Here is a 19,182-nt window from a genome sequence, read left to right on the forward strand (position 1 = left end):
TCATGTGCAATAGATTATTATCAAAGGAGAAGATGTAAGAAGGCATCCAGTCTTATTTGAATCAGAGAACAGTGCGAAAAGCTCAATGTTAGGGCACGACAAAAAATATGAAATAAAATGTAAAAATAAGAAAAGAGATGTGAAAATGAAGAATCTTGTCGAGATAATAAGGAAAATTATCAATATTATTTCACAAAGGGTCATTTATAATATATATAATAATATTATAATATATCGGCATCAACCACCCTTAGAAATCGCATGATTAAAATATATAAAATCCATAAAGCATTTATGTCATCGTGGCATAGGGCATGAACGATATTTACTTATATTCGTTTGTAAACACGGCACAAGCTAGTAGCGCCGCAGTACAGAAAAATAATACACTTCTCCCTGAAAAAAAAATTATTTTTTCGCCAAAAGAATACTAGCTAGAGAAGGACTTCAGACGAAGTTCAGTCACTTGTTGACAAAAGCCCTATAAGTTTATTACTCACTATCAAAGGATTACCCGGTGTTGCTCGGTAAAGGAGGGAGAGGGAAATCACATTGAAAATGGACAAATTAATTGAGAAAAATAAAAAAAATATTTAGAAAATACTTCTATATATTACATATACTAAAAATTATAATATAAATGCTTCGTTGTTGTCGAAAAAGATCCTGATAATTATAATTCTTATTCTCTTGGATTCTTCGTTCTATATATATCTGGATGAAATGATAATTTTTATTGATGAAGGATTATTTTCTAGCTCCTAAATAAAGACAACGACAACTGAGTATTTACTCTATAATAATTTTTTTTTAAAGTTAGGAGTTTAAATAAAATTATTTATTTGAGAATTCATTAATTGGTGCTATTATCAAACTATTTGATTTATGTTAATTTGATCCCTTGTATGAATATTATTGAAAATTAGTAAAAAATAGTTATTTCCGTACTTCACTTAGAATAAATATATAAATATTTTATATCACAATATGTCTAATTGAAATTATTATTTTAGTAACTTATTTTATTTTAGTAAGTTAATTAATTTAATTAATTTTAGTTACAGTGAATTTTACTTATGAACAGTTCACAATACTAACTTCACTGTGAGAAAAGTTCACTATGATAAATTATACAATGAAGAGACCTGAATTTGTAAAAAAATCTTCGAGATATTACTTAATTAATATTTTTTTAAATTATCTATTTCCTAATTTAATATTGGCTCTATTATTTAACAAATAACAAATATTCTGTTCAAAAACATTGTTAGATTGAGTTCTAAATATTATTATAGTTTTACATAATTAACTTTCCCCAACATGAACTTTCAGCATAAAAATAAATTTCATATAATATGAGATAAATAACAAATGAAACACACATAAATAATCATCCTGACAAGGGAGTTTTATGGAAGTCGAGTTCCCCTTAAAGAGTTTTATCGGTCTTGGCTAGTCCAATGAATTTATGAAAATGTATTTTTAAAGAAGCAATTTTTTTGTCATTAATCACTATTTCTCCGGAAGTTAATTAATCCCTCTCATAGGAGTTGGAGTATTCACTTTAACATTTTGATTGGGAAATAAGTCCTGCACCATAATCCCTCTATCTGCCATGATTGCATCTGGATTTTTTTATGAAGAAGATCGATGAAGATCAGAGCAAATATTGTTTAATGGCTTTAACATTACTTGGTGAAGTTTTTAGGCTTATTCTATTAAAAAGGAAGGTCTCATGTATGATGGTGCAGAAAAGGTAATTTTACAGAAATATGGTCTTTCATTTTCAAATATAATTTAAAAAAATTCTGATATTCTCTGCAATTTATTGGAGAAGTTATATATAAAGTTGAGCATCTCCTTGACGAGGTCACATCAGTGATTTTTGTCATCATTTGCTAATGGAGGTCCTCATCAGAAATGTGCCTAAAGACCAGCAAGGGTACTTGTAGCACAGCCCCATTTGATTGAAGAGTTGAACAAATCTGTGTTGCAGCCAAAGAACTTACCAATAAACATATTTCCGATGTTGAAGACTCATCTGCTTCGCCTCCTATCCATCATGTTTTCAAATAACCTTTTCATAACATGTCCAAATTTACTAAGCCTAAGGAGAAAAACATTTGCTATTATTATTCTAAATTTGGAATGAAGGTAACTACCTGCTCAGGAGTTAGTATTTGTATGTACTTGTTTCAAAAAATTAAATTGCCCTCGGTTGCACGGGACCGAGATTGTAAATAAACCATAAAACTTCTTTTTCATTATAGACAATTCAAATTTGATTAACTTTCTCGTTGATGCAGGAGCGCAAGTGTCTGTTATTCCATTTAAATAATGTAAAAGTCTTTTTCGAGAAAAACTCCCCCTTATTATTGGGTATGGAGGACCCCTCATTGATGCTATTGGTACAACAACTTTAACTCTCAATCTAGAAAATCTAGGAAATTTCCAATGGAAATTTATTGTGGTACAAATTGTTCGTCAAAATTTGGGTTCAGATTTTTTATATAATTTCAGATTTAGAATTGATATTATCAATAAAAAGTTATTGCGAGATGAACAGAACTATCGAAGACTCAAGGAATCAAATCGAAATAAAATTATGTCTTTGATAATAAAAGTTTCATTGAAATTTATCCAGCTCACGGAGTTGAACACCATATTAAGACGAAAAGTCCTCCTTGGTTTGCAAGTTAGATGGCGAGAAGTTAAATGTTGTACAAGACGAAATCAACGAACTATTGAAGAAAGGATATTATGGATCGCTTCACAAGGTAGCAGAAGTGATACCTATTCCAGATATAACCTCCAAGACCATAGTCAATAATGTTTGAGTGGTAGGATTTCGAGGTTTGGAGCTCCAGAAACCATTATGTCTGACCGAGAAACACAGTTCACATCTTCATTATGGATGGTGTTTACAGGAAACTTGGGATTGCTAGCAAGAACACAACCTGATATCATCCAGAGTCCAACAGACTCATGAAACGTTTCCACAGATCTTCTAAGACCGGGCTTGTAGCACGAATGCTGGAAGAAAAAAAAAGACTGGATCAATACACAACCTGTAGTTTAATGGGCATTGAGGAACTCAGTACCAATAGACCCTGTTCTAAATATACATCTATTCAATTAATCACAGTTAGCTTGGGATCCATGGCCTTTAATTTCTGTAAATCGTCCATCTTTACTTCTGGCAACTTCGATGTCGAAAGTTTCTTTAAAACAATGGAGAAAATAAGACATGTTCCTTTGATACATTTTAATAAAGGAGCCATTAACAATAAATTTAAAAAAAATAAACGAATTCGTTTTTGTTACAAATAAACCCATAAAGGAGTCTCTTTCTCCTTCTTTCTTGGGCCCATTTAAGGTGATTGAGAGGAAGGATAGTTACTACAAATTTGACTTTGTAACAAAAACTTACAATGTCTCGATGGGTATACTTTGATCTGCATTTGGAGTTCCAACTATAAAATGCACAAGATCTACAATTGGAGAATGATCTATTTGTTTATTTATCAATGTTTTATGATGCAGTTTATTTTGTATTACTAACTAGGCGATCTTTTAACTCACTATGTCATCTAGCGGGAGTATTATAGGAGTTCGACTTGTTACGATGATATTGATTATTCATTTTCTTGTTTTTTCTTTTTTCATTTTCGTAAAAAGGAATTATCCTTTTACTCAGTTAAAATATACTGGGAGCGGGGATCAAATTGTTGCCTACTTTAAACCTTGATAACTTGAAGACGACATTATCAAATAAAAAACCGGTTACCAAATAGGAAAGCTATTCTCATCAGCTGACGATACGTAGTTCAGTTAGCATGATGCCGTCATCATATGAGGAGATAAAGAGCTATAAGTGGAACGAGGAGCTTTCGAGGTCCGCCGTAGTCATGGCATTGGTTAATAATGGAGGTGAAATCTACAATTCAACGATTGCTTCAACCTTAGGAGTGAATTTACGGACTGTTCAGCGTATCTGTAAGAAGCCAGAGGACACCTGGGATGTTGATGCCACCTTAAAGAGGGCAACCAAGGAGAAGGGCGCCGACAGGAAGGTCAGGGACACCGACTTTGTCGACAAGGTGAAGAAGATGGGTGAGGATGACCCTACCAAGTCCATGAAGGCCATGGTGAGGGATCTGGGCTGCCATGAGAAAACAATAAGGGACTGTGTATCTGAGGATAGTTATTCTGAAGATCCAAAATAGCTTTTAAATTTCTTATACTCGTGTTTTTATCTGACAATGAGTGGTAGTAGTGTAGTATGTCCACTACTACCAACTTCTCTGCAATCATGCTTTTACAGCCTTATAAGGCACTTTGGATTTTTATGGAGAGGCGAAATAAAATTAAAGGCATTATAAATTTTTCTGTAAATCCAGCTATGTTTAGTCTGATAGTCTTTCTAAATTTGGAGTGCTAGGCAACTCGCAAACGCAAGCATATCTGTGTTGAACATTTTGCCACAGTCCTTTCAGGGAATATTAAAAAATAAATAAGATAATTGTGATTAATTTTATTGCAATATATCATTACCGTGTGGAATTTTGTTACAATTCATATTATACTCGGACGATAAAATTATTGAATGACGAAGAAAATTACCATGAAATAGCCCATTTAATACCAGTTCATAGGTTGAACAGGTGAAGTGTTGGGTCCTGGAGCAGTTTAAACTCAAAGCATTAGTAAGTGCCGCTCTTCAGAGCGCGTTCTAAATTATTGAGGGAGAGCGGGAGTGCGCTAATTGTTTTGAATAACGTACGAGAGCAGGAGCGCGCTCGCCATTTTAGAAGAGTGAAAAAATTGCTATATTATTTGCACATTTATATAATTGCTGGATATTTATTACTTAAATTGGGGAAATCAATTTGTTGTAATTTATCATTCATGTAGATAAATTCTTAATCTTTCAACCAGTTTTTTTTTAATCCGTTGCTTTGTTTAATTGCATTATTCGATATAAAATAATTCATTTCAGGATAGCTTCCAAAATTACAAATAGAGTGTAATGAGTTGAATAAAAATCAAAATGGATTTTTAAAAGATTTATTTTTCTAGACTTTAGTAAAGTTTCCGAAAAATTGGTTATGCAACGTACATCAATTTTAACGCGATCTAAGTCTAATTAGGCATCTAGCACCTTCAATCTTTATAACAGCTCAATATGAAAGTACTTTGTGTTAATTTTTCCTTTTTTTTCAATAACTATCATTAATTGTATTCATATACTCGAATTTCATAATATACAATTTAGTTGCAGGTATTTAAAAATATCATCTTTTGCACAGTGATATATTCTGTAATTCATGAAAATGTCATTCAATTCTCTTGATGTTTAAGAAAATTGTGTTGTTTTATTGAAATATCATATTTTATTATATCACAGATTTTGGTGTAGGTTATAACATTAACAGATTTAACACTACGAAAAAATGGCGTGAAATTCCAATGTTAAATTGGTCATAACTTCCTTAATTTTGAAGCTAGAGACATGATTTTGGTATCAAAATGTCTTTTTTTACCATTATCTATGAGATAAAACAGGTTTTAAAAAGGGAAAAAAATGAATCTTGATTTTTTTTTGTAACATACATACATTAAGAGTTGTCAAGTTTAAATACGAGTGAAAAAAGGAGCGCCGCTAATTTTTCATTAAGCGGGAGCGCGCACATTGCTTTACAAAACGAGTGGGAGTGCGCTCAGGATTTCTTGAGTGGACTAACTCTCTGTTTAAACTCCTCCACCAACACTTTTATAAGTATTTATGACCCTTTTATAATATGATTATAGTTGATAATATTGTAGAGAAAAACGCGTGCAAGGAGGAGGGGGGGAAAAAGTCATATGGTATCATTGTTTAAAATACTGATGTGATTATCATCTGCCTGCTTTATTATGATTTTTGAGGGTATAACGAATGTATTTATTAGCAAAATGTTTAATGAAGATATACTACGTATAATTGACTTCGACGTTTTTTATCCGTTACAGTAGATTTGAAAACGTCACACTCCATGAAATTTTAATTCATTATTAACCTTATTCTCAGAATAATAGCTAATGAAAGGACAAAGTAGAGTATTTGAAATATATTTGAAGCTCAAAGTTTAAAAAAGAAGGCTTTAATTAAATATAATCTACATACTAAAAAATAAACCATTAAACATTTAAGTTAAATATACAAAATTAAACAATTAAAATCATATAACTATTAATAATAATAAATTATAAATACAGAATATTGAAATAATAGATTGATCCAGATAATTTTTTCTTGTTTTAACATCGGAATTCAGTTAAATATGTCATAACTTTAGGTTGCAATACACAAGCGAGACGTGGAGTTTAATCAAAAAGATAATCACCCCTCTTCTTCATGTGGAAGTTGCTATATACAATTGTGCTCAGGATAGATATATCTCTACCGATGAGATCTAACTAATTATTAATAATAAAGTAAATGTAAAAATCATAAAATTAGACAATAAATATACTTATAAAAAAATTTTTACAAATAAATCCATCTGAAAGATTTGGAGCAAAAGCTAATTATGTAGTAATGTCCGGCGATATTACTCCCTATTAAGAGTATCAAAAAAGATTTTCCCCCGTTATTTAGGTATGCTTATATAACAACATACTATTATCATGATGGATATACACAATTGTTAATTATAATGCAACACCCAATGTAACTACCCTCGTTGTTGTGACCATTTAAACAGTTGTTTTTGCCTTTTATGAGTTTTCTGAACACCATTTCTTGGAGCCCATCAACCATAGCTAAGCCTTTAGTGATAAAAAAGTAATATTTATTGACTATGTAATATTGGAAAACCTAATTATCATACCCAAGTCTTAAAGCGAAGTAAGTAGTCTCAGACAAACTAGTTGCGAACCATCCAAAGCTACTACTCCCGTTGTTGTGACCATTTAAGCAGTTGTTTTTGCCCTTTACTGAGTTGTGTATCATAATCCTTGATATGTTTAGCTAAAATAAAATCATATTTTATGGTTAGATTTAAAAAAAAATTGAATACTTACTGTGAGATAGTACAAAATTCAGAGTTCCATTTTGATATTCGTAAATACTTTTTACTGATAACATGATCATCATTTGGTGTGGATGACTCAAAACATTTTTATATGTATTTCTACATATGACATCAGTACCAACATCCTCCATTAATTTAAGGATGGTTCCTCGGGAAGGGATATGTTTACCCTTGTATTTCTCCATAAATTTTTTGAACGTAGATGATTAGCAAAGGATAAGGTTATATTACATGCAATAAGCATCTTTGTGAGATCAGAGTTAATGTCTGACTTGATGTATTGATTATTAACTTTATTTTTTAGATGAATATCCATTCTCTTGATATGAGATGAGTATAATGAGTGGCGTGTAATTCTAGACAGTGGACTAAAGGCACATTTATATCGACAAATCCGACAAACCATCTGTTTCTCATCCGGTAAGTATTTTCCAAATTCCTGGGCCCCCATTTTCATAAATCCAGACAGAAGGCGACGTCATTTTGGGGATTTTATTCAGTTCTCTATCGACTATCACCATCTCATATTATATTAATATTGAATAATAAAGGCGAGAATGATAACATTCATGATTGATAGAAGAAGATGTATATTATTTAATCAATGATGCCATAAGTAATTCTTCTTTTCTCCTCGCACGCTTTTGTATTCTTACCAAAATTATCACCCTTAAATATGATATAACACGCACAGAACCACAGGTTGTGCAGGTGAACGGTTGGGTCCCAATGTAGGCTAAATACTATCGTTGCAGCTTCCCTAAGCATTAAAAATCCAACCCGGCCCTCAGTTTGTAAAGTACAAAGTACGGAGCCTCAAAGCAGTTTAAACTTTACCGCCAGAAATACTAAAAGATATTTAATAAGTGGCTTAATATAGGTTGGGGTCACCTATATTAAGATTGAAACATCTTTATTTCAATTGAATAAAAGTTAGGGTGTCCAGTTAATGTATTTTTTTGATCTATGCAAACACAAGGGACATAAAATGTGCGTAATTTCACACAAATTATGAAAAAAAAAAAAAAATAATAATAATGCATCGGTCGGAGAGCTCTACTACTCTTCAAAGTTTTCAAATATAATTGCCTTTTACTGTGGCCATATTTAATATTAGTACAGAGTTTGATCAAATTAGATTCGTAACTTTTATTATTGTATTTTATTTTATTATTTAAATCAATCATACTACAATTTTGCGTTTGTTCAAGTTTTTGTAAAAATTTACATTTTTCTATAATTAAACTAATTACCTAAAATAATACAATAATGAATATTGAGAGGTATTTTATTATTAAAATAAATTATCCAAAACATAGGAAAAAAATAAAAGTAAATTAGAGGTTATAATCCATCAATAAACAAACACATTTATGACGTAATGTATGCATAGGAAAATGTAGGAATTTTTAATGGGAGGTTGTCATTGTGTGTTCTTAATAAAATGATCCATGTTCTGATGAAACTAAGGTGTTATCTTTTATAACTTCTGTACGATAGTAACGGTCCCCTATTTTCCAATTTATTTGAGTTTTGTCTTTTCGTCCATCAAAGTAATTACTTCTAATGGCAACTCCTTCAAAAAGCTTTTGAAGCTTCTACATGACCTTTAGATACAACTCTTTGAATCTTGTTTTTATCAAATACCAGTGATGAATGTTCTACGGAAACTAAGCTAAAATCAGACAAAAATGTAGATACGCCACTAGCAGCAGATTATTATTTAATAAATATAATATAATAATAAAAGTTACGGATCAATTTTGATCAAACTTGGTACTAAGATTTTATATGGTTACAGTAAGAGCCTATTACATTTTGAGAGGTCCTGGTCAAGGTCACACCAAAAATAACAATGGGCGGAGGTTTTGTGCTCTACCAAATGCTCATTCTTGTTTTTATCATAAAAGAACTCTCAAAATTCATTTTTGTATTATTTTAGATATACGGTTTAAATCTGTGGAGACGTAAATTTTTACAAAACTTTGAAAGAGTGGTAGAGTCCTCAAAACGATGTGCAATTTTTTTTACTATTTTCATAGTCTGTGTAAAATTACACAAATTTTGATGCCACTTGTGTTTGTATAGCTACAATAAAATACATTAACCGGACACCCTAATATACATCAGTCAAAAAAGTAGCGTAAATTGTTAATTTAATGTTCCCGCGCTAAAGGGATTTAAATATATTTTATTTTTCTACTAGTGAGTTGGAATGACTTAACCAGCTGTTGAGAGCAAACAAGTCAACAGATTGTACTCCAACATGGCAGTATAATGAAAGTTGTTTATCTAGAGAAAAGAAAGTTGTGACGCACTATCGCTTTGACTAATATCAGTATGGATTACTTAAGGACGCTAGTATCACTTAAGATTACGAGATAACGTGTGGTGTTATTTATATTTGTTTATATTCGTCTTGTAATTAAAATTATCGTCTTCAATATAACAGGGTAATCCATAATAATATTACCAGGTGTCAAAATGAGTACCAGGATTGATTGTAACATAATATCTTAGGATGTCAATCAGTCATCGATCAAGACTCCTAAAAAGTGGCATTAGTTTTCTTCAAAACACATAGTTTGTCTCATCCACAAGCTTCACCAATTAAAATCGAGCAAGGCTTCCAGTGGAAGAACTGCTCACCGGTCTCCTCCCCTGTGAGAGACCCAGGATCGATTTTGAGATAACTGAAGAGGATGGAGAAGTTTCATAGCACGATGGGAATGTTTCAAGCGGGTTGTAAAAATTGAAGACTTTGACAAGACCACCCAACTTCTTCAATGCTTCGAAATAACACTCGAAAACAACGTCCTCAGACTCGACTTGGGAGTCCTGAGTAACAGTGAAGAGCACCTCTTGGAGGGATTGACATTCTACTTCTGAAGTAAGCATTTTAGCCTATCTTTGGTGTAAATTTTTTTTAACATGTATAATCAAATAGATATGTTGAAATTAAACAAATTATAATATTTTACACTGCACTAGTGATATTTCAATTGTAAAAGGTTCTCCTCTTTATAGCAGTAATTAATTTTCTCTCCCCCCAAAAAAAAAAAAATATCATATATCGGGCAGTTGATAGTAACAAAGCTCTTAATTCAGTAATACAATATGGGTCGCTCCCGCCTTCTCCTTGAACTCTTACAAAAATCCAATCTCTAAATATTACATGTTTAACTTTTACATATGTTAGAATTATTATTATCCATTATTTTAGATTAAATAAAATTATGTCAAACTTTTATTTAGTAACGGATTTTTTTCGTCCTTCAAATTATTCAAAATACTAGTTAATTCACCTAATAGACATACTAATAGATGAATGTAACGGAGAAAGTGTCGAACAACTATGAACAGTGAACAGACAAACAGTAAATGCCGAACGATTAACATTAACAAATAAGAAAAATAAGTATATTAACTCAGACCTTTTCAAATCAAAATCAATACATTGTTGTTTAAGGTGATAGTCGAGTTATTGGACTGTCAAATATAGCACTTTAAAGGACAATAATAATTTTCAATAATAACATCAGAATATTAAGGAACCCATTTAAAATTATTATGGACAAAATTGGCTACATCCTCACTCTACACCAACCAGTCATTAGTGAAAAATGAATACTGAACCCTCTGTGCTTGGATTATTGAAAACTCAGAGCAACTCTTCTTCTTACGTACGCTCGTACGACAATTACTTAGCGGTGAAGGAGATAGTACAGAAGCATTGGGATGATTGCTAGTAGCAACGGCGTCCAGTGGCCCAGAGATATTCAAAATACAGGCATTGATAGCCAAAATATAGACAATAATGTTGTTGCACGAACTACTAAAAAGGCAATACTGTAGTTTCCTTTTCAATTGAAGAGAATTGCAATCGTGATAATGGATATTGCAAACATTACTTATACTTTTAATAAGGAATATGGAATCAATGTGGACAATTATAACATACATTAATATTATTCTGTCTTAGGAAATAAAACTAACAACACTTTGTGTATTAGGTGCTGAGGAACTTACCTTTCTTTAGTTGTTACTTAAAGGCTTAGTTAATAATATGCAAGGAATTTCTATTGCTTACACTTGACACTGTACTTTCAAGGTAACCTGACGATTTACAATTAAAAATAAAGCTCATATGGGTATGGGACAGAGTATTTATAAGGTATGAGTTCAGCTCTATTTACTTATTATTTGCTGTTCCATTTCTAATTCAAAATCAGAATAGTCCAATTCAAAATGGAATAGTCCAATTTAAAATGGAATAATCCAATTCAAAATGGGAATAGTTCAATTCAAAATAAGAGCAATCAATTTCAAAATAGAAATTTTTTGATTCGACAAAAAAGGCTATGAGAAATTGATACAAAAACTTATTACTATTTTAAACCTGTGCAAGATTTATACAAACTAAAGTCAGCGTTGCTTTAAATTTTGCGATTATGACTTTTTAAAAGAATGCACATACAATTTTTTTTTACTATGTATTTAATTAAACTATATAGTGAACAAATTTTTGCCCTTATGCTAGGGTTATTCAATAAAATATATATTTTCTAAAAAAAATCATTTAATTTATTTTTTAAGGTTTAAAATTTTTAACTCCCCTCCCCCAGAAGCTACCTGTCTAAATAATTGGTTTATTTTTATTTTTCAAAGCTGTACGGCTGTACGTTTCAAGCCCTAAATATATGGTTAAGTCTTTTACTTTTACCTATGATATATATGTATAACAATATCTCATTGCTTTCAATTTTATGTAAAATATTTTTTACTACCCTTAATAAGTTTCAATATTCTCATTTTATGATTGAACAGGTCTCAATTTGAATTGGACTATTCCATTTTGATCTGGACTGTTTCCAGTTTAAATTAAACAATTTCCATTTTGAACTGAACTATTCCCATTGTGAATTTGACTATATTTATTCTGAATTGGAAATGGTATTGATCATTCCTGATCCTATTCATCATTTGAATCATGTGATATGCCCTCTATTGTAGATATTAATAAAAATATGATATATACAAATGACGATACAAAAGCTCTAACTCAGGGAAACCCCGGCTCCATTACATCCTTTATAATTCACATTATATCAAATATAACAATACTTCTAAAGACATACTCTTATATTCATTTATTACTGGAATTAAGTAAACAAATATATTTACTAATATATACGCATTTCTTAATACATAAACGTGTTGAGTCAACTACAAATGGCTCGAGAATATTTTTTTCTCAAAAAAGTGTTTGATGGACTTGTATTCTTCAACTAATTATCTTCAATAAACGTTAATCAAGACAAGGAAAAAATCCGAATTTTTTTGTTGTTACTTTAACTAATAATAAGTTTTGATAAAGTAATTATACTATCTTTGCAAGTTGATGCTTGGATTTAATAATGAAGAGAGCTTTTGACCCGATAATCTTCAATCAAACACCAAATTTGGAAAACTTTATAAAGTGAACTCATCCTCTAAATATCAATTGAGGACGATGTTAAAGAGTGAGAAGTTCTTTTGACTATTGTTCACTTCGACTCGCAACTTGAAATACAAATAATAAAACGAAAGTCTTGGTGGTTTTTGTCCCTCTATTCCCAATTCCTTCAAATCAATCCTCTGAATCCCTTCACTTCAATTTATCCTCTAGTGTTTGAGTAATATAATTGCATTATTATTTAGAGGAATATCAAATATGAATTAGGATCTATGGTACAAAATGCTCTTTGGAGGATGAGGTGGATAGTGATTCCTGAATTCTAAGCATATAATACGTATTTATTGAAGAATCTGAGAGGATGTTTATGCATACATAATTTCGTTGATGTCCCCAATATTGGAACATTTATCTAATTAGATTTTTATGCTTGACGGAAGATTTTTTTTTCACTCCTATAAATTACACATAACTATAAACATTAAGGACAAAATGAAGTAAAAATAACGAGTTGAAGAGAGAAAGAAAATAGATGAGACGTACAGAAGATGACTTTCGAGTTTATTTATTTAATAATTTCAAAAAGCGAATGACGATACTTTAGATCTTAATGGGTTAAGGTGCGTTCACTGAAGTGCATACTTACAATTTAGTACGCATTTATTCTTACTTTTTATTATTATTATCCTTCAGTCCTTTTTTTACTGCAAAAGCTCGTTTTTTTGTGGAGCAAAAAATTCAAGTATAATCTTATAATTTTTTCTTGTAAATTCAATTATTTTCTCATGATTTCTTCTCCTTCAAGGAAAAAAATAAAAAAACTTATTAAATAAAGGAGAAGATACGGATGAAATTGGAATGGTTTCATCGGTTTAATGTTCGAATAATTGTGATTTACTCACAAGTTCGAACCATATCGTTATAAAGCTATTACTACCGTTACGTCATAGAAAAATAAATATATTACTGATTACTCCAATCGAGGGGAATTTAATTATGATTCTTCGCCGGGACTTAAAGGAAGCTTTTCGCCGCTCTTCGTTACAACCATCCAGCAAGCTCTATATACACCGAGAGTTCAAACATTTTCTGGAAACACGTAGGCTGACATTAACAATCCTCTTTAATATTTATACGTTGCTAAAAAAAACTCAAAAGACATAATCATTTCTAATGTGAATAATTACGATCTAGCTCCTAATTAAAGGCAACAATAACATCTATCAAGAATTTATTTGCAAACATTTCATAAAATTATAAGTACTAAGTTAATTGGTGCCCTATGATTTTTTCTGCACTGAAAGGAAATATTGATGTTTTAATATTTTGTTGTAAATTGCTAAGTATTTCTGAATTAAACGCGCTTGACTTATAATTATCATTTTTTCTTAATTTTTAATCATAGAGGGTTAATATATTTAGTACATAAATGATGATATCCAGATGGTCCCATTTAAATGTTTATTTTTTAGTTAGGAAAATCAAAAATGGCAACTGCACAACTGACAGTTTCATTGCGCTAATACATTATACTTTTTAGGAATGGCGAATAGGTTGTATTATAAAAAATAGAGAAGCATTTCATTCAGTTTCATGGGAACTTTTTTGATACCGAACCATATGTGATGGATCGAATCATCAACATAATTGTGGAAAAGTATCCTAAGGAAGAATATGAAGTTATAAAAAATGTATTGCCACTCGTACATTCATTAGACTAAAGTCTAATAATATTGTAAACAAAAGTAGCATAAAAAGAAAAAAATAGCAAGAAATGTGCGAAAAACTGCGAAAAATTTCATTAGTTAAAAAATAGAGACAGAAATTATATATATATATATTTTTTTACGATCATTATTTAATTTCAAACAATCAACTTTCGAAATGTGTGTGCCCGTGTTCTAGATAATTCTAAAAACCTTGTCAATTCCTCGGAAATTGGATGGGCAACATTTTTTTCGAAGTAAAAGACTTCTTCTTTAACACAACTGTAATGCTATTGGGAGTGAAGTTTTCTTCTTATGTCAAATCCACAAAGAGTCAATATGGGAACTGTTTGACTGTGGATTAATCAGTTCTATTTCAATAAAGTATTCGTTTTAAATGATTTATGTTTAATTAAATAATTACATAACAATGCATATTATTATTTTTTTAAATTCATGGTCCCTAGTATATGTAAACACTTTATCAGAATGACCAACTTTTTAGTGCTGGGAGTGACGAAGTAACACAATATTTTGTTAGATTGATCTCCACACATTATCCAAGGAGTCTTCATCTAGTATCTTCTATTTGATGAAAAATGCTGATGATAATTTATAGCCATCTTAACAAATGACAGTCAATACAAATAACTTATAAGTAATTACAATATATATATAGATTTAATAAATTGTTCCTGGATTGAATGATAGAATTGATGATGACAAGGCTGAACAGTTAATACAGAATAACTAATAAACTTTCAATTTAATTTTCCTAATGGATTTGTGTGAAATCCAACAATATTCTTCGTCCCTTTCTGTAGTCCACTATGGCAAAGTGATCCTCTGTAGAAACTGAGACTTAGCTTCATATGCTTCCCTACAACGTGGAAGATCCTCAATGGCTTTGAATGTGTTTTAATAAAATGACGACCTTGTCAAATTGTAGAATAAAAACTGTAGATTGTGTCTCTTTTTTTATAGGATGGACAATATAAACAAAGCACGTAACTACTTATACAACATGACGTCACTATTACAAACGTGGTAGAAGTGAAACATCAGTCATAAACACGTTATGGTATAACCTTGTATTTCTATTAACCTTGGGGTGAAGGAGAGTCTGGGTTAGAAACCGATTTAAGGTAGACGAAATTGATGTTGGTAGAAGGCTTGAAGAGTGCTCCATTTGTTCCTTAAGAAACTTTGTCCTCTTGTTATCACAATTGATCAGAGGAGCTAATTTTCTTTCTATATATTATTTCCTTTCTTTTTTTAGAAGAGCTTCTTCAAATAAATAATTTTCAGGGATAGAAATGGTTAATTCCATGGATGAAATGCGATTCATGAACAATTTAATTTCTCTAATCTTGGACCACTCTTCATTCTTACAATTCCATAATGATCAGAGGAGAACATCAATACGTGATATTTTTTATTTCTTTTATCTTACTAATGTATTAAATATTTTTTATTTCTTTTATCTTACTATTGTATTAGATATTTTTTTTTTTCATTAAAATCTATATTTTGCTGATTCTTAAAAGATATAGAAATCATTCCACTGCTGCAATCGGCCAAAAAATTGGAATGTATATCTACCAGAAAAAGAATAGAGATTTTCTCTACTTTCTTGAGTATTGGAATGTATGCTAAAAAGGATCATAGTAATTTAATTTTTTTTCTAACCTCTGAACAGCACTGAAAAAATAGATGACAACATACAACCTATTATGAAAGAAATTACTCACCCAAAGTTGTCACATTGAATTTCAAATCGAGGAACAAAATTATAGTGCATTACTTCATGGGATAAAAGTGAAGTATTACAATTAGAACCTTTCTTGCAAGCTTCTTGTAATAAGCATAGAGAAAGTAAAAATACATAATGTTTTTTTAAATTACAATATATTAATAAATTTGTGCCACTTGTTTGTCATTTTTTTAACGGTATTCTGGTTGGTATGTTTTTAGAAAGCATCTAATACGTAAATTTTTCTTTCCTTCTATATCAACATAGTAGGATTTTCCATATTCTCAAGTGTTTATAATTACTCCACGTATATCCCACATCTTTATTTTTAGATTTTGGATCCTAACATAATCTCCAGGAATCAAAAGGGTTCGATTTGTAGATGTGTAATAGTAGTATTTTTTGGATGAGAGGTCTTTCTCTCTCTTCTTCTCTTTCACCCCCTCAAAGTTGGAGGCATTATGAGAGTGTAGACAATGGGCAATGCTGGAAGCCGAGTTCTTTTTGAGTCGCCAAATACTAATCAAGCTGGACTGAGTCCATCAGATCTGTTGTATTTCTCCATTCCAGTTGTGATGAACGAAATGAAGCCAGTCATTAGATTTATTGAGGATCTTCTTCATGGATTTGACGACAGCCTCTGCATACACGTTGGATTGGGGCAGTATGGGATGCAAGCTCCAGTTTAATCCTAAATCTATGCAGAAGATCAAGAATTCTGTCTGGAATGGTGGTCCACCATCAGTTCGAATATGCATTGGAAGCCCCAATCTTCAAACCATGTCAACCTGATATCAGTGACTGACTCATTAAGGGCCACCATCAATAGTTGTCCACAAATACAAGATACATTTTTTTGTTGACCTCCATTATGTCGGAAGGCACGGTTTCTAAGGGCCTTGACGCTGAAGATTATTGCAGTGATTCTAAAGGTAATGAGGGATCTAGATTTTGGCATCATAAAGCAAATGGAATTAGAGACTATAGACGAATGATCTTTAAGTCATAAAGAATTGTCAGTAAAAATGATGGACTACTTGAAATGGAACCCGACGACTGGATAGTAAATTTAATGTTGTGTGGTGTTCGGGATGAAGATATCAGATAAAAACATTGAGTTGTCGATAAATGAATGACCACTCCCTCTTTTAGGTTTCTATTTAAGTTATGAGGAGCCTATTACCCCATCTCATGTATGTCTCACTCGAACACAAGGAACACTTCCTGAATTATGTAGTAAAATTGTAAATTTAAAAATTAGTTATATATATGGAAGTCGTCTTCGTGACCATTTTTGGAAACGATGGTCCTGGCACTAGGTGCAACAGCTACAAGTCCGAGATAAATGGAAGGATTGCGTCGACAGTGAACGCCAAACACAAAAACACAACCACAAAACATTGTGTTATACTAGATATGTCAAACCCGCGTTTCTAAAAAAGCAAGTAACAAAATTCGAACAATCCGAAAGAATTCGTAATAGCAGCCTAAAAGAGTTGGCATGGGTAAAAACTTACGTTAAGACTTTAGATACTCAGAGGAATCAGAACCAAGAGGACCAAGAGTACGACTTGAACTTGAAAAGGTGGACTGAAATACAGCTCGGAATGTTGGATTTAATGGATCATTACTTTTAAAAAATATATATATTTAGAATTAAAAAATTGTATAATTTAGATAAAAATTGATTTTGAATATTGCCAGAAAACCTATGAAAGGCATAAAAGATAAATATGACAGAATAAAAAGGCAAAATAGTTACTGATATAGTTTAATACACATTTTAAAATTTAAATTTATCCTTGTCGTTTATCAATATATTTACGCTGTGTGAATGATTTATCAATTGATTATTGTAATTACTTTCCAGATTCAAAATTATAAATTATTTTCACTTGAAGGCCATTTCATATTTGGGGCTTAAAATATTTTAGGGCCGACGTTTCTTTTATTGCTTAATTCCTAATTTTTAGTCACTATTTAAATAGGTACATTACTTTAATAAATAAACAAAAAAATAAATAAATAAGAGAGGGGGGCGATGTAGCAATAAAAAAATATTGCATGCTTATAAAATACATAAATGAATATATTATTTTATAAGTGATAATCTTATTAATTGAATACTATTAGAATAATCATATTACTAGATTTTTTCTATGCCACGCCATTCAAAAATTTGATTCTCTATTTATAGTTTTACAAGAGAAATACACTTTTGAAATAATACAAATAAAAAAATTATTAATTAAAGCTGAAAAATAATCTTCAAAATAAGATATTAAAGGCTTGAAGTATTGGGCGTGCTTCAAATTCTTTCATGCATAGGCTAACACACAAATTAACATGAAACAATATATTTTTTTGGGTATGTGCTTATTTTGACTTTAGTGCAATAGAATATTATCATATTTATATGCATTTATATTTCACAACAAGTATGCTTATTAGACAAATCAAGGTCCTGCGTGTTTTTTGTGAGATAGTTTTGCAGATTTACAATCATTTTTATGATCAGTATTTTTCTTTTGAAAAAAAAAAATCACATAGTAAATGTTTTCAATTGAAACTTTAACACCTCATACCTTAACTTTTTAATAATAATTTAATTTTCTTTGATACAATCTTTAATCAGTAAACAATTATCCTTTCAATAACATAGAATATTGAAATATATTTTTTAAACTTTAACCCAATTTTATAATGAAACGCACATATGACGTGCTATATATGTTGTAACCCTTTCCATCCCATTTTCAGGTTGAATGTTGATTTTTTGAGGTATCTAGGATCATATTAACATTATTCAATATAGTAAAAAAACTACCTTATCCTGTTGCTGAGAAAATTATGGGACATTGCTCTCTCCCTCGGTTTAAAGAATTTTTTATCCTTAACAAATATAAGTTTAATTACACTATCCAACAAAATCACACATTTTTTTATGTACAAGAACAGCATATGCTCAATTTTTTACAGCTTGATCCCTTGATTACAAATATGACTTTTTCTCTAATAGCCTGGCTGCCTTCAGAATTAGGCCATACATTTATTGTTATTTTTGGCTATTTTTAAGGTTCAAAGCTGTTTAAGCCCTCAGTGTTGAAGACAGGGATAAATTATATTAATATATTTTAAAGCTGAAATTAAAAAAATTCTAAAGTTGTTTTTAAAATGTCTGCATCATACTTT

General features: G+C 30.7%; 3 long non-coding RNA genes across 5 annotated transcripts; 1 reads left to right on the plus strand and 2 right to left on the minus strand.

The window, feature by feature from the left end:
• Nucleotides 1–973: 973 nt before the first annotated feature.
• LOC139906676 (uncharacterized) lies at nt 974–4,771 on the minus strand. 3 transcript variants are annotated; one of them, XR_011782404.1, is made up of 4 exons: nt 3,431–3,764; nt 3,102–3,253; nt 2,163–3,033; nt 974–2,107 (listed from the first exon to the last, which is right to left on the minus strand). It is a non-coding gene; the product is annotated as an uncharacterized lncRNA (long non-coding RNA). The 3 variants fall into 3 exon arrangements; XR_011782405.1 differs by having other exon boundaries at nt 3,102–3,221; nt 3,431–3,708; XR_011782403.1 differs by adding an exon at nt 4,555–4,771 and having other exon boundaries at nt 1,650–2,107; nt 3,102–4,489.
• A 1,783-nt stretch (nt 4,772–6,554) lies between these two features.
• Nucleotides 6,555–7,849, minus strand: LOC139906677 (uncharacterized). The gene is made up of 3 exons (XR_011782406.1): nt 7,066–7,849; nt 6,873–7,012; nt 6,555–6,810 (listed from the first exon to the last, which is right to left on the minus strand). It is a non-coding gene; the product is annotated as an uncharacterized lncRNA (long non-coding RNA).
• A 7,420-nt stretch (nt 7,850–15,269) lies between these two features.
• LOC121126806 (uncharacterized) lies at nt 15,270–17,751 on the plus strand. The gene is made up of 5 exons (XR_011782397.1): nt 15,270–15,382; nt 15,517–15,874; nt 15,937–16,055; nt 16,323–17,183; nt 17,252–17,751. It is a non-coding gene; the product is annotated as an uncharacterized lncRNA (long non-coding RNA).
• The last annotated feature ends 1,431 nt before the right edge of the window (nt 17,752–19,182 follow it).

Source organism: Lepeophtheirus salmonis, chromosome 12 (genome assembly GCF_016086655.4).
Source record: "Lepeophtheirus salmonis chromosome 12, UVic_Lsal_1.4, whole genome shotgun sequence".
Classification (NCBI taxonomy): Eukaryota; Metazoa; Arthropoda; class Copepoda; order Siphonostomatoida; family Caligidae; genus Lepeophtheirus; species Lepeophtheirus salmonis.